Source organism: Vanacampus margaritifer, chromosome 7, assembly GCF_051991255.1.
Source record: "Vanacampus margaritifer isolate UIUO_Vmar chromosome 7, RoL_Vmar_1.0, whole genome shotgun sequence".
NCBI classification, from domain to species: domain Eukaryota; kingdom Metazoa; phylum Chordata; class Actinopteri; order Syngnathiformes; family Syngnathidae; genus Vanacampus; species Vanacampus margaritifer.
Window position 1 is genome coordinate 7616904 of NC_135438.1, and position 17357 is coordinate 7634260.

The window sequence follows — 17357 nt, forward strand, 5'->3', positions numbered from 1 at the left end:
GGGTGGGTGTGTGTTCCAGACAGATTCTGTTCAAGGACTAAATGTGTTTTCGCACAAAACGCTGAGAAGGAATTTTTTTAGACTAAATAATATGTCCCAGCTTAAGGTCAAATTATACCGAGATCAACACTACTTGCTTTACACGTCTATAAAACCTTTCAACATGGTTAATATAAATAATTAAGATGTTAATAATGTATAACAATGGTTAATATATGAAAATAAAGAATTTAAATGTTAATAATATCTAACACTACCTAAGAACTTTCAACATTAGTGGAAACAGGAATTTGGGTTTTCGTACAGGAGACAATGTCATCAAAAAGATCATACTGACCTGCAAAAACGGCTGTAATTTAACATTGCTGTAATATTCATGCCTCGCAATATATGTACAATCTGCTTTTCACCTAAAGCATATGATAATAAACACCGTTCGTCTGTGTTCAGTACATGTTGCGGTGTATATAATCAGCTGCATGTCCTTTGGTGTTGACATGTTTGTATGCCGCAGAAAAGTCTGCATACTAAAAGCACATCTGGAATTTGATCGCACACACTGGTCAAGAGTCTGCACTAGAGTGTAATAATAAAATCAGTTGTCCCATGTTGTTTACTTTCCCTACCATATTTTTACGTTAATGTTTGAGATCGATGGACTTCCTTTGTCCTTTTTCAGACCTCTGCATAGACAAAGGAGAGCTTCTCTGGCTGGACATAATTTACTAGAGCTTAGCGGCTAGTGAAATAAACGGAGCCAGAAACAGTCAAGCCCGCGAAATACGACCGTGCCGTAAACAATGACAAACAATCGTAAGTTGCGCAAGTCGTAAATGGACGACTGTCTGCACCAGTAGAGGTGGCAACTAGTGTCCGTCGTTTAGAGACGATAAAAGCAAGAACTGACTTCAAGCTTGTAAACCCCTTTCATTTCACACTGCCCTTATGGGAAATTGCGACATCAGAGCCGTAACAGTAGACGGTATTTTGTGCGGTGACATTTTTCGTGATTGTAGTGTGCGTTCACGCGGCAGCTGCCATTTGAACCAAATCGTGTCAATCAGGCCTTTAAAAAAGTGCTATTTCCATACTTTCCTTTTGTCGTTGTTTTTCAGAATATTCCTGCTCTTTTTCAAACAGTTTCTATTACATCCCTCCAACGACCGAACTTGTGGTGTCTGAGGTCAACAGAGGGCCATATAAAATGTGTAGACTATGTACAGTATTGATGCAGGGGCTCTGACCTCACTGCGAGCCACTCCAGAGCTTAACAGTGAAAAATTGGCAGCGACAATAATAACTTAGCCAGGGGCTACAATAGACTGTGGGCTCTCAGGTGAATGCTGAGGTAGACCGTTTCAAAATGGGATATCAATGGCAGCGGCGCGGCGGCCAGAAGGGCAGTCGTGACCTCAGAGCCTCGCCATGATTCAAAGTGTTTTCCGGCCATAACTCTCGCGGGAAAAAAACAGCCAAGGTGTCGGTGCTCACTTTTGGCCCATGATTGCTTTGAGTAATGGCTGCTGAGATTTGGAAACAGGGTGCGGGAAAGAAGCTCTGGCCATCTGTCATACACAAGTGTTCGAACAGTACAACCAAAACTGAACATGAAAACACAGCCTTTTAAAACAGAATTTTTTTTTGGTACTGTTCTGTATAAACTGGCATCTCATAGATTAGGAGGATTAAGTCACAAAGCATTTGGAAGTAGTTTCAGAGCTGTAACAGGAGTGGTATAGTAATCAAGTAATCTGTAAAGTAACTAAATTACTTTCTCAAGGTAATTGCGGTAACACTTGCAATCATAAATCTAGCCGTATAAATATCTGCCTCAAATAAAAACCAAATATCAAAATTTATAGAAACATGGTCTACGTATATAGAATTTTTTAACCTAATTCTGGTTACTTAATTCTGTCTGTTAGCGAGAGCCACCACATCGTGATAACTTGCATTGATGTTTCTGCATTTGGCAATTTATTATTATATTATATTATTAGTATGGGATTTTTTTTAATAGGCTTTAGGTGAACTGATGAATACACACACGCTCGCACGCACGCGCACATACACATACACATACTCACCCACATACAAAAAATAAATAAATATATATATATATGTATAAAAAAGTAATTTTTTAATTTTTTTTATTATTATTATTATTTTTAATGAAAAATAAAAAAAAGGAGAGCAATGATGATGTCAAATCGAATGAACAATACTGAGCTTTCCTGAAAAAAATAAAAAATAAAAAAAATAAATAAAAAAAGTAAATCTAGCCGCAGAGGAAGGAAAATCTCAGGGCCCAGTTGTTCAAAACTCGGTTAAATCTTTAACCACTGGTTAAGTAGATTTAACCGCCCCTTAACTTTAACGGCACTGTTATCTTATTGTTCAAAACTCTGTTAACTTTAACCGGCTGTTAACTTGCTGTTAAAGTTAACACACCTAAGACCCACCGCTAATTTTTTAACAGTGTGGTTAAATAATGGTGCCTTCATGATGCTCGTGTTCTGCTATTGCTTAGCAGGAATACAATGCGTCACGCGGGGTCAAAAGAGAAAGAATAAAAATGTGTCTTTTAAGACGAGTTCTAAAAATAGACAGAGAGGGGTGATTCCAAAGAGAGGTTACCCGTGATGTTTCTTGTTTGCTTTCACATCAATAATCAAACAGACAACAACACTGTGAATAGCGGCTAATTATTTAATTTAAATTTAAATTTAATATAATAATTTTTTTATTTATTTTTATTAATTTTGATTTAAAACACTAATTACAATTCTTTGATGTAAAATGAATACATACATAAATAAATAAAATAGAAGTATGTAAATACAAAAACAAGACAAATAATTCTAAACTATTCTATCAAAATATTGCACAAAAAATGCAAACCAGTCAAAAGAAAACTTGACAAAAATATATTATATGCGACAAAAATATTGGCAAAAATACACAAATATTACACAAAATATTCACTAAAAATACACGAAGTAGAAAAAAAATTATAGTAAATAATAAAAAAAAATCCTTCACAAAAACTCATAAATTGATTGAATAACGTTTTCTTCGTCAGCAGAAAAGTTCCTGCTTCTTTTTTTTTTTTTCAGCGAGTGCCAAGGGTTGTTTGGATAGTATCCATTTCTTTCGCCGACCCGGAAATAAACGAAAAGAGGAATTGTGGGATATATCGGTGCTAACCAGTGACCTAAACGGCACGGTTAACTTTGACTGTGCCGTTAATTAACAGCGTGACTAACCATGTTTTGAACATTTAACGGTCGCTTAGTTAATGGCGGGTTAGGAATTTAACCGTCAGTTAGGAATTAAACAGTGGTTAAAATAACCGAGAATTGAACAACCGGGCCCAGAAGTTTTAATACCCGACACTCACTCTTTCCACCCTTTTGTGTTGAATGCAATCGTCGCTGTCTGACGTTGTCACGCATCATATGCTTTTCGTGCCGTGGCGCAATTTCACCTGGACTGAAGTGTGAAGGTTGTTGGATCATGGTGGCGATAGAAGTTTGCAACAATGCGCCGCCAGGAAGACAAAATGTGCGAGATGGACAAGTGACATTTTTATTTGCACTTTGGGAGAGAACAAGAGATTGAATAGCTGGCTCCTTCTCCACGCACATTTTTGAAGTGGGGTACATACACACCATAGTGGTGAATAACTTGTGAGACATGTTATCCGAACACTCATACACCAGTTGCACCTCTAACCGCACCAGCTTCAGTTTGCTTCCTGATTGGCTATCGTCCTGTTTCACGTCACAATCACTGAACAACCAACTTTTTACGAGTCCGCAAAATGAAATATCAGTTGCACTCAAAATGCACTCGCTGCTTTCAAAGAACAAAAAACCTTAATAAATATTTACTGCAATTCAATGTGACTTTGCTGTTGCCTTACAGAGACAAAATCAGAAATGCGCGACTTCACCTTGGGAAGTGTTGCGCTCATTTCATTTTGGCAACAAAGCCTGTTGCCTTTTCTTTGTTCTTAGGCCTACCGTCCTCGAAAAGGAAAACCAAATCCCAGGGTAAGAAACACTGGCGTAGTTAAGACATTTTTAGAGCAGGTGTACTCAAAGGTCAATCTTTTGACTTGGGTGAGGCCACATGAAATAATAATAATAATAATAACATTCAAACCAAGATGTCCTTTTCATTCAAAAGTCATTTCCATTTTGCACTATGTACATCAAACTCGCCCTGCCTACTCATTCTAGTACAATCTTTGAACATTTAGGCAGTGGGCTGCCTAAAACGGCACCCGCTAGCTAACGCTGGCTAGCTTGGAAAGATGCACAATAACACAATATGAGATAGAACAAGAGCAATGGATAATACAAAAATAATTGTGTATCAGTCTAAGCCCTCAATGCGTTTACTAAACAATCCTATTTTTCAAACTATATACGTCAATAATTATGGCCAAAGATGAAGATAATAAAACTAGGCTGTGATGAAATACTTCCTATTTCATTCTTCTTCATTCTAATATACGCTGTATACACTATAGTGTGCCGCCATCTTGTGGTCGACAGTGGAATTACACAAACTATAAACAAGCGTTAGACCAAAATAGAGTAAAGAAAGAAGTAAAACAAATAGACTTATTAACTGTACAAAAATGTGAAATACTACATTACTGCATTCTTTATGAAGCTTCTCCTTCTTACGTCTTAGTGAAAGTGAAATTTAGTTTCGTGCTACTTTAGTGCCATATTTCCCCCACAGAATGTTTAACTGAAATTGCGAATTGCACGCCCACAGTGGCATCTCTGCGAATCCCTCATTCCAGGAAATAGCCAGCTCCAAATAATGTGAGATTACAACTAGGACTAAATCACGTGGGATTTGTGTGACAGTCATTGTGTGTGTGTTTGATTAGTTCTTATGTTGTGTCGGACATTTATATCTTGGGATAAACTCTCTGTGTGTGTGTGTGTGTGTGTGTGTGTCACTCCATTCCCGCGTCCACCTGTGTGTGTTTGTTTTGCCTCTATCTGAAATGGCATCTTTGTTGTTTTACCATCTATTACTCACTCTTTATGTGTGTGTGAGGAAAACTACCATTTGGGAAAACCAATTACCGCAGGTAAATAACATAACCCGGCGCTCCTAAGATTTAGACAAACAATGAATTTGTAAAAAGGGAAAAGCAATGGGATACACACACACACACACATACACACACACGCACACTTGTACGTCAACCTTCCTTTACGTTTAATAAAAATGCTGTTAAATCATCTCTCAGAACTTCTTCATAAAGAAGTATTATTATGATTATGAGCTTACCATAGTGCATATTTACACTTTATAAAAGAGAGATTTCTAGGGAAAATTAGGAAGGGGGGGAAGGCAAAGTAGAAGCCCTAATTAAAATAATGCAGTATTCATGGTGCGAGAGGAGGACGGCGGCGGTGGTGGGGGGGAGATGAAGAAGTGTCAGCATTAGCGTCGGGATGAAGGAGAGGGTGGGGGGTGAGGGGGGTGGGGGTGTTCCGGGGTGTTATCGTGTTTTCCCAGCAACTTTCCCATTTCAAATCTTCATTAGTCGCTCGCTCACTCCTCCATCACAACATTCTTGATTATTTTCAACTCTTTCATCCGATCGTTCCAGAGGGCATCCATCTTTTTCTTGATTTTCGTCAAGCCTCTTTCTGCTCGCTCTCGTAATGTGTAGGCTATATATTTTTTGCCCCGGCTACATTCATTTCAGCAATATGAGATGTGACAAGAAAGAAACGAGACTGTGGCGGCCGGGCTTATGATTAAATGCCAATTGCACGTGTCTTGTGTAATATAATAATATGGTTTGCGAATAATGGAATACATGCGCCGGCATTATGTATTTAGAATACAAAAAAAAGAAATGATGGTTACAGAATAAAATAGGTAATCAGATTACATATGCATTTATTACAAATATTTTTCGTGGTTGATGTCACATAGTCATCGTATCTGGGATGGGTATTCCCTCTCGGATCATAACGGACATTTTAGGACAGTGGACTTAATCGTTCCCCGCGGTTCGGCACCCGTGGATTCACATAATTGATTTTTCCCCCCAATATTTTAAAATATGGTGGCCAAGTGACCCCTTGATTAATCACTTACAAAAATTTGGGAATTATTTATTTATTTTTTATTATTATTTATTTTTAATTTTTTTTAACAAACCCCCCTAAAGAATCTTTAGGACGTGAGGAAAAAAATCCTGGAAATAACATTTGAAAAACAAACAATTAAGACAATGAGCATGTGTAAGTCGTTTTTAAATCGGTTTGGACCGACATCAATAAACTTCTGGTTGACTTTTTCTCAGACGGGCTCAAAAATGGGTAGGGAGACGGTACTATGATGATTGGCAAGCGCCGGAACTAAATGAAATCAAAGAAACAGGAATCATGCACTCTAAAAACAGTTGGGTCAAAAATAACCCAACGATGGGTACGAAACGGGATGCACGATAATGCTATTTTCAACCGATACAGATAAAAAACAATCATTTAGAAAATGCCGATGTCGATAAATTAACTTGAATACTTTTGAGTCCTACTATAACGCTAACATGGACAAATACATGTAAACATTGTGTAAAGCAGCATGAAGCTAAATTTTATCGATATGTCTGCTTCAAAGAAAATTAGTAACTCATTTTGAGTTTGCCAAAACAAAACAGCCCTGTTTAAAAAATGCAAACTTTTTTTTTATTATCTGGTTCATCTGTAGGATGTCAAAGTGGTTGATAATTGCCGATAATTATCGTCAACCGATATTATCGTGCATCCCTAGTAAAAAATGGACCGATCCTCTACTTGGGTCATTTCGACCCAAGTTTGAGTCAAGAAATGGGTCTTTTAGTGTAAAACAACTCATAAATATTAGTCAGATCCTCTACTTGGGTAAAAAATTGGGTCATTTAGTATAAAACAACCCAAAAAATTGGGTCAAATTGATCCATAATTGGGTTACTTTTGACCCAACTGTTTTTAGAATGTGGTGATCCGTTGAGTGCAATAAATATACAAAACAATTAAGCAACAACAACCCCTTTTTTTTTTTTTTTTTGCTGTTATTTGAATTTAACTGACCTGTATTGAACTCTGGAAGAGTCGGCTGTCCGGACTGCCCATCCCTGCCATTGATTAATCCAATTTTATTTTTATTTTTAAAAATAATCCCTGTTTGTCTTTTCAAAAGACCTACTCATGGTTTATCCCCGCATACTCCAAAAAATTTTAGGATAAAAAAAAAAAAAAATCCCAATGTGTTTATAATCCATCCACATTTTCGCTATTTGCTGGCCATCCTGGCAAATAGCGGGCTCCAATTTATAGGCGAGCTCAGCCACGAGTTGAGCAAACAGTCAATTTGCCTCTTAAGAACACTTTGGTCTCGATCACGTGACCAACAAGCTGTCACTCCACCGCAAGGCTGTTGATTTCATCTACAAATACCCCGTCTGCTTTTAATCGTTTGACACACATGCTTGGTGCGGAGATCTTAATCTGACTAATCCTGGATTACAAGGCCACTATCACAAATTGTGTGTTATTTGAATGAATAGCACGTGTGTGTGTGCGTACTCACGATAAGAGCAATTGTAAGTGTCATTTTTGGAACCGACAGTGCCTTCTGGCTCCACTGGGAGTTTTCTGGTGTTGGTTTCCTGAGTCTGTCAATAAAGTTGAAAGTCATTAATGCATGCTGGGAAACCTCAACGCGGGAATATTTTGCCATGTAATAACAGCGCAACTGCATTCTTCTGGGTGCAATGGCGTGATACAAACACACACGTGCACACATGACCTCTTTCACCCGTCTGCTCCGCTAAGGCCGAGACTTTCCTGCATGAGTGAACGCGCACAACGCACGCGTCTGAGCAGACACAAGCAAAAAGCAACGCAGCCCCCTCCCTTGACCCACATGTCCACAGCGAGCTACACGTCGTACATACTAATGCACACAAAACAACATCAATGACATTTTAGAAGACTTGTTTAGTGCATTGCGACAAAAAATACTTCATTTCTGTAATGCCCTTGCGTGTAGGAAAGGGGAGTCGCAGTCATTTCACGTTATGTCATGTTTTACTGTATCGCTTGTTTATTCGTTAGTTTTCCAGGTTCATACTGTGCCTCTCTTTAAAGGGGCACGGTGCTTAAAAAGGTTATCAGAACGCCAGTAGGTAGAAACTCTAGAATCCAAATGTATCATATTAAAGATAAGACATTTTGATCTATTTCATGAGTATCAGGTTTTCCCTCCAATTAAAACCCTCTCGTGTATGATTTGACACATGCGTTGCACACCTATACGGTGCTTATTAATAGTGGGAAATGTTCTTTCTGATTTTTGGAAATAGTAATATGTTTCAATATGTGTCTGTTTATTGTTATATTTTTGACAGTTATAAATGTACAATTTTAGAGCATTGTGACCGGATGTATCAAAATATGACACAAATCAAAAGTCATATGTGGAAGTTGATTTTCATTTTTTTGTTTTGTTTGTTTGTTCAAAAGGACCAATAAATACTCTATTTACAAAGAATCTGAATTTTCTCTTTAACCCTAAAATTATTTCATGGTTCAGCCTTTTTTTTTTTTTTTAATGAAGTGGTGACTATTCTTCTGACTATTGAATTGCCATTTTTTGGGCTTCAGAATGGATTGTTTTTTTTTTACATTTAATTTCATTTTAACTTTACTTTTATTTTTTTTAATTGAGTTAGTTTCAATTAGTTTTTAGAGCAAGTTTGTTAGTTTTTTTAAATTTTTTTAAGTTTTTTTCTCAAAAAGGCTTTGTTTTAGTTTATATATTTTTTTAATATATATATATATATATATATTTTATATATGGCCTGTGGATAATTTTTTTAAATTAAATATTGTGTATGCAAGTACAGACGCTCCCCAACTTACGAACGAGTTACGTTCCGAGCGATCGTTCGTAAGGTGAATTTGTTCGTAAGTTGCTTCAGTGCTATATTTTGTATTATAATTTATGTTTAAAGAGAATACGTACAGTACTACGTCTGTTAGAGAGAGAGCGAGAGACACACAAGTATGTACATGTACGTAATAAGATAAATAAAATGAAGTTTAACTTACTTTTGGAAGATGTTCTCGATGCTTAAGGATTTGATGGAGGAGGAGGAAGAGGAGGATTTTATATCATGAGAGGTTTTTCGTCGTCGCTGGAATGGGCTTCAAAAGTTACTTCCTCCTCCGTAACTTCAATGTAGGAAGAAGTTGAGGGTCGAGGAGAAGAAGATGAGGGTTGATGAGTATCTAGGATTTACTAGAAACGACGATTGCACAGTTTTCTTCTTTTTTCATCATAAATGATGCGGTAGAACTGTATGGCATCATTCAATTGATTTGCAACCTTTGTGCAACGTTCAATATTTGGGTCTTGCTGCTCGAAGAGTGCGATGGCTTTATCTATGAGCGACAGGCGTTTCTTCTTCTTCCTCCTCCTCGACACGTTGCTGAGCCTTCAATGCTGGGTGAGCTCTCACAGCGCCAAGCGTCGGTATTAGCGGCGGAAAGAAGCACTACAGTACTCGGAAAAAGGTGCGCAGTAAAAAAATCTAGCTTACAGCATCTCTTTCCGAACATTTTTTGACATGCGCGCATGCGCGCAGACATGTTCGTATGTACCGTTGTTCGTAACTCGAATGTTCGTAAGTAGGGGGAGCGTGTGTAAAGTAAACACACACAATACTGTTTGACCTGCCTTCTTCTGTACGGATGTACAGCAATCCTGAAATAATGTAAATACATATAAAATGAACCCCTGAAAAATTGTGGTTGATATTATTAAGAGGTGGGTGTGCCAATGAATTTTGGGCGTCCATCATTCGGCAATCATCAACAGTTAGGGAACCCTCCTCTCATTTTATAAACATATAAGATGTAGTTTGAGTTTATATATTTTATTTCATTAACAGATTTTTTTTCCCATTTACTATAACAACCTTGCTAAACACTAATCAAATGTTGTCAAAGATGATGAAATAGTACCGTATATATTTCAGGAGCCCCAATCAAGACTTCTGGGTGCGAGTTTGGCGCCCTCTATTGACGAGCCCCCACTGCTTGTAAGTTGGGTCAACTCGTATCTCAAGGGTGTATATTTAAATCTCTAACAAATTAATGGGAGTGACTTTATTATAATGCACCGCACTCAATGTGTGATTTTGTGTGTGAAGGGAAAAAAATTGCATTTCTTGTAGTCTGTGTAGTCCAGTAAATGAAAGGCTTGTGTGATTTTATAAAGACAAGAACCCCCGCTGCTAGTTTGAAGCTGAGAAAGAAAAATATGACTCAACCCTTGCGGTGGTTATTTTTTACTTACTCCTAGCTGTTAATAATAATTTGTTCTGAAGAGCGTCTCGCCTTCTGTCACACGCTCGCACAACCTCGGCTGTCTTGGATCGCATACGTGGGGACTGACTGGCGGTGACTATGGCGAATCAGCCACCGTCGGAATTGGGGGGAGAGTTCATTAGTGCACGCGTCAGCAGGTGGTGCCGCATGCAAATCAGTCACAGTGATTTCTTGTTTGATTTCACAAAAAATCTTTACGTCAGTCCACAGTTTGTGCACAAGCAATGTCATGTTAGACGTAAATAAAGGGGTAGTAAATGAATTCATAATTAGTTTTGATAGTCGATGAATTCATCGTGTGACGTGCGTTCATCTATTTATGTTTTCAGTAATTAGAAAGGCGGCATCCTAGGCGACTACAGTTGTCAGGCAGCTTCGGGTTCTATCTCTAAAAGCCACCACACCCAGAGGACCAAACACACACACACACACACACACACACATACACGCGCATGTCAAACGAATATCTGGAGGAGAAATATGAACAAAAGCAGGACAAGAGCGGAGCGACAGCACTGCGAGTCTTCAAAGACGACTTCTAAGAGAATTGTGAATGAGCCGGAATAAAATGCAATGAGATGAGTTAGGCAAAGCTGAAAAACAAAAAAAAAAAACATGGTGTGTGTGTGCGAGGGAGAAAAAGTGAGCGTGTGTCTACTGAAAATATTTTTACGATGATAATGATATCGATATCATACGTTGTTGTCATATTTATGAATGAAATATACAATGGCATGCACCACACACATCCATAGATTTCCGAATCTGCACATCGGTCAAATCCGCCAAAATCGCGTTACAGCACCTGCGCCACAACTTAGACATGCTTTTAGCCGGTCTAAAATGTCATTTACTTTTGGTTACCAAATTGCCAGATGCGCCGGGGCGTGCAATACAATCGGCCGGAATGCCTATCCAGGCGTAGCGCCGTCTACTAAATTCACATTAAACTTGACTTGCCCGAGCACAAAATGAAGATGTGCCCGATTTTACACCCAGCGGGACGCCCGTCTACAAAAATAAAGGCCCACTGTGTGTGTGCGTGAAAGTTTGCGTGAACATGCAAGAGTTGCGTGCCTTTGATAGCATGAACAGCGAATATCAGCGAGCTGGTTTCAGTGTTGTGTGATCATCCGATGCTTTATTCAAGCTGTGCGAGCTCTCCAAGATGAAGAAGCACTTAAGATTTTTTGTTTTGGTGGTGAGAGCAGCTCCGCTCGTGCACTTAATTAAAGCTTCCATGCGATTGCTTTCGCCCCTCGCTGTTGTGTCATTCTCCAAACGGCAACAATTCTGCTTGTGAAAGACGAGCGTTACAGAAAGAAAATCATTGTCAAATACTTAATACACGTACTGACGTCCTGGTATCAACGCGTAAACTTGATTGAAATATTCGCAAGTCTTCTGGATCAGACCTCGGAATTAAAATTAAAATATTGGGAACGTACTGTAGGCCTATGTGTGTAATTCAGAAGAAAATACAGTTGTAACTTAATGAGGGAAAAAAAACACTTTCACCAGAAAACTTGCAATACTAAAGGAATAAGGTAAAAATATATATTTTTAAATAACATTGTAATATGAGTAAAAAAAAAAAGAAGCTGTAATACATAGAAAACTAGAAAATGCAATTTCTGGAGATATTGCGTGTGATGGCTGTAAGACTTAATGAAAATCTGTGAAATAGATGGAAGCGCTCATGGCGTGAATTGGTGGAATATAAGGAAGTTGGAATAAAGTGAATGGGATGAAAAATGTGGAAGTAAATGTGAAATGTAGAATCTCCTATTAACTCATTCCTTGCCATAAATTCATAAAAAAAAAATTGGGGTGACAGGCAATTACATTTTTTAATTATAATTATTAATGAATCACATGACTTAACTAGTTAACTAATGATTAATCACAATTTTTTTATTTGTTCTAAATTTACAATAAAAAAAATCTCGGTTTTCATACTCTTAACAAAAGTGGGAAAAAAAAGTTAAACTAATAGAAATAGTTCAAATGAATTTTTGACGTTTATAGCCGTCAATGGCAGTGAATGAGTTAAGAATGAGTGGGGAAAAGTAGGGTACAAAATGGGGAATTGTGGGTAAGGCGTAGACCCTTGGAATGAAAAAAATAAAAGCGCCCATGGCGTGAATATTAGGAATAGTTTGAAATTGGAACGGAGTGAATAGGATTAAAAATGTGGAAGTAAAGGTCAAATGTAGAATCTCCCATTAAGAATGAGTGGAGAAAAGTAGGGTACAAAATGGGGAATTGTGGATAAGGCGTGAATTTTGGTACTGAAAGAAATGGAAGTGCTCATGGTGTGAATTGGTGGAATATATTGAAGTTGGAATGAAGTGAATGGGAGATTAAAAATGTGGAAGTAAATGTGAAATGTAGAATCTCCCATTAAGAATGAACAGGGAAAAATAGGGTACAAAATTGGGAATTGTGGGTAAGGCGTGAATATTTGTAATAAGAAAAATATACCCTAGAATGTCGTGAATTTTTGGAATATGTTAAAATTGGAATGAGGAGAATCGGATGAATTATATGGAAGTAGATAGATGCCGAAAAAGTGGGAAGTTTAAGGCCACGGCCTTCACACAATAAACTATAAGATATTCCAAAATAATATTGTGACATAAAAAAACTTTTTACTACTATATTATTTTTGTAGTAAAAATAAAATAAAAATATTATTCAAAGTTGTCACAAAAGAAAAAAAATCAAACATCAAAAATAAATAAATCCTGCAATATTGAAATATTAAAACAAATCTATTTTTAACTTCAAGTAATAATTTCTAATATAATTTTTTTTAGCAGCAGTATGGCGTTCAAAAACAGTATGGGGGAAAACATGTATTTTTGGGAGGTGACCTATCCCTCTTTGAATAAAAAAAAACAAAACAAACACACAAATTGATTATGAGATTTTCAAAGAAAAATACAATCAAAATGACATAAAATCCCTCCACACATATGGACAATTTCGAGTCTTTGTCATAAATACTATTCACACATAATTACAACCTGCCACCTGAGTAGTGACATATTCAGTTTGAACTTCATCGTAAAATATCCCCTGGCATTCATTTTCTATCTGCTTAAAACATATTTGTGACATCATGGGTGTCTGCTGCTAACATCTGGATAGCGCTGTTTGACAGCCATTACAAAAGCACATTTAGCCGTTTATATGCAAAGCAGACAGATGAGGAAAACATTCATTGGAATGACACACAGTGAGACGGGAGGAGATTTAATTGGACAGAAGCTCGCACATTGTGACTGCGCCACAGATTGTTTAGTTGCAAATAAAGACCAGAGTACATCCACACAACACGTTTGAATAAAAACACACGTGATGTTGTTATGAGGGCTGAAAAAGTTTGGCTTTTACGAAATAAAGAAGAACATAATATTATATGTAATATTATGAGGGGAAAGTTACTAGAAGAAGGTCCAGATTTGAAAAGAGAGAAATTTAAATCAAATCTCAATTTAACAAGTAAAAAGTTGTAAAATACGGTTTGTAAATTTTTAAGTCATGCAACTCATTTCTACATGTACACAATTACAATTCAAAATAATCTACCAAGAAATGACATAATAATGTAATTTGAGCAAAAATAAAATTTGGTTATAACGAGCAAAGATCGGCAATTGTACTAGGAAAAAAAAAAAGCCCTAATTTAACTGAACAAAAAAAGTCTATTATAATGAAACTCTCCAGATAATAGTGACAATCAACTCAAAATATTAGGAAAATTAAGTTAGATTTTTACCTTTACCATGTAATTATTTTTAGGACAATAAAAGCGAATTACTGAAGAAAAAAAAGAAAGTCTTTAATTTTCCTGAAAAAATCAAAATATGAAAAGAATAAATTCAAAATGTTGTGTCATAATTTACAATTGAAAAAAAGACCCCCAAAGATTTACAGGGGCGAAAAATATTACAGAAATAAAATCCGAATTTTATGATGACAATTACCAATAAAAGTCATAATATTAACTCATTCACTGCCATTGGCGGCTATAGATGTAAAAAAAATTAATTTAACTATTTCTATTAGTTTATTTAATTTATTTTTACTCATGTTAAAAAAGAGTATGAAAAGCTCGAACAAAAAATATTGTACATTTCAAACACATATGAAATTTGCGATTAATTACGCCCCTAATGTTTAATAATCTTTTATTTTCTTTAATCTTTTTTTTTTTAAAGAATAAAAGATTATTACAAATTAGGGGCGTCAGGTGATCTTTTTTTTTTTACTTATTAATCACATGACTTCACTAGTCATTCACGATTAATCACAAATTTTATAGCTGTTCTAAACGTACAATATAAAAAATTCTAGGTTTTCTTACTCTTGTTAACAAAAGTAGAAAAAACCCCGTTAAACTAATAGAAATAGTTCAAATAAATTTATGGCAGTGAATGAGTTAAGAAAAAAGGTCAAAGAGCATGTAAGAGGTCTCATGTCCAAATTTGGATTTGACCTCAGGGCAAAAATGACTGAGGGCCACTCTACGATATTACAAGTCTTACAATGAATTTTCCTCGCTGCTTGCACGTCAGCTTGGATCCCTCCCCTGACACTTCATCAAAAGCGCCTACGCCACAGTGGGGAAAAAAACAAAGCTCCAAAGATGGCGTCCGCCGGAGAAGCGCTGGAGTGTGGCGGCTGAAGAGCTCTCATACATCATCTCATTACGCCTGCTGCCCGTAAACACACACACACACACACACACACACACACACACACACACACACACACACACTCGAATGGTGCGGTGTTGTTGGCAGAGAAGGAGTGCGTCTTAAGAGTGAGCAGCCAGCAGACAGATGTTATGATTTGAATGGAAACGTTGCCTCGCGCATGACGTGCGGCCCTGCCATTCATCGCTAAAATGACTTTCCACACTAAAGTCACGCTGGCTGACAAGGACGGCGAGATCAGCCGATTGGATGACGCCAAAGGCTCCGGTTCTTTTTAGCAGTGGAATATTATAGCAGCTGTCTTATTGTCAGCTGTTGTTTTTGGGTTGTAGTCAACTGTCTAGCTTGCTGCACGGAGGCAGGTTAGACCCAGTGTTGGTAACTTTGCTGATGAGCCGGGCTGGCGGATCCGAGAGGTGTGAGTCTGCGGCGCTGTGGGAGTGATCACAGCCGACTGCTATTGTGGCCAATCAAAATGGATTTTATCAGTCCCGGGGCATGGGGGTTGCGCACTGGCTGTCTCAACATGCACAAAGCAGACAATTGGGCATTCTTTTTTTTTTTTTTTTCCAGGAGAGCTCAGTATTGTTCATTCGATTTGACATCATCATTGCTCTCCTTTTTTAAAAAAAATGTTTTTTTTAAAAAAATTAAAAAAAAAATGTTTTTTTTTTCTTTCTCTTTTTTTTTGGCAATTGGGCATCCTAATAATTAATAAATTCACCCCACCACCATCAGCAAATCAAAACTTTTTTGTTTTTACTTAATTTTTTTTCTACTTTGCAAGAACGGAAGTGCCATCAGTCGGATACTGTGGGATTTGACATTGTTTGTTAGCATTAAGCTAAGCAAACTTCAAGCTATGTAATTGGCTATATGTTGTAGAAAAATCGTCACGCTCTGGTTGAAAGTGGCTCTGGATCTTCACTTAGCCTAGCAGTCAGGTCATGGGCAAGAAAACTTCTAATCATGGTGTGTGCATTTTTCCACCAAAGTTTGATTAGCAACTACACTCATACTTTGTATGTATTTACTAAACAAAACGTCCATGTTTATCCGTTTCCCTGCAAGTACCATTAAAAAAAAAAAGGAAAAAAAAACTTGTTGTCTTGTTGTCAATGACATCACTTTTTTCCGTTTGAACTTGAGAAGGCGTCGCACGATTTTCTGCTCGCTTGTTGTCGGGAACTAGACGTCAAATTTGGGAAAATTCTGAAACCTTCAACAGTGTTCCATTTTAGAGGTGCTTAAAAAATTTAAAGAAATCTGCAAAATTTAAGAAGGAAGAAAAAAAGTATCGAGTGAGATGAAAAAGTTGTAATCCAAAGCATTCTTCTTGTAGTTGGACTAATTAATAAATCAACCGTATCTCTTTTTAGTTGCACATCATATGCTCGGAATAAAAAAAAAAAAGAAGCATCACACGGTGCTTGGGCGCTAAAAATACAAAAAGTTTCACCGTTGCCGCTTCTTTGCTGCGCCCATGTCAAACTGAGAGAACATCTTCAACTGCTTCTTTTCCCTTTTCGGTCGGATTAACAGAAACTTGTCTGTCACTTCCTGTTTGTGTGTGTGTGTGTTGAAAAATAGCTTGGCAGCCTTTTGGATGATGTTGAACATACACACGCACGACGCAGATGTAATACGGAGCGACGCCTTGGATCAGAGCTCTGTGAAGCGGGGAACGTCTTTAATGTTACACCTACTCATCTACATCAAACGCAAGTCAAAGGCAACATGCATGCGCGCGCGCACACACACACACACACACACACATACATGTTGACATGCTGCGAACAAATATTCATTATTGACAGACATGGAGGCGATGGTCGTGCTTAATCAGCTTGAATAAAAGGCAATGAGAGCTTTCCTGCTTTGGAAATTACATTGACATTATAAACATCAGCAGCAGGTGATTTAATATCATTTTCGTTATTAACACATTCACTGCCATTGACGGCTATATACGTCAAAAATTCATTTGAACTATTTCTATTAGTTTAACATTTCCTCCCACTTTTGTTAACAAGAGTATGAAAACCTAGGGGGAAAAATATTGTACATTTAGAACAGATATCAAATTTGTGATTAATTGTGAGTTAACTAGTGAAGTCATGCGATTAATTATGATTAAGAAATTTAATCGCCAGATGCCCCTAATTTTTAATAAATTTTAACTTTTTCTTAAAAAAAAAAAAGATTATTTAAA

The 17357-nt window shown here is 37.1% G+C and overlaps 1 long non-coding RNA gene across 1 annotated transcript in view; it reads left to right on the forward strand.

Annotated features, from left to right (window-relative positions):
* The window catches only part of LOC144055198 (uncharacterized), an 84455-nt gene that overhangs the window by 27789 nt on the left and 39309 nt on the right, over positions 1-17357 (forward strand). The gene's annotated exons all lie outside the window — the stretch shown is intronic.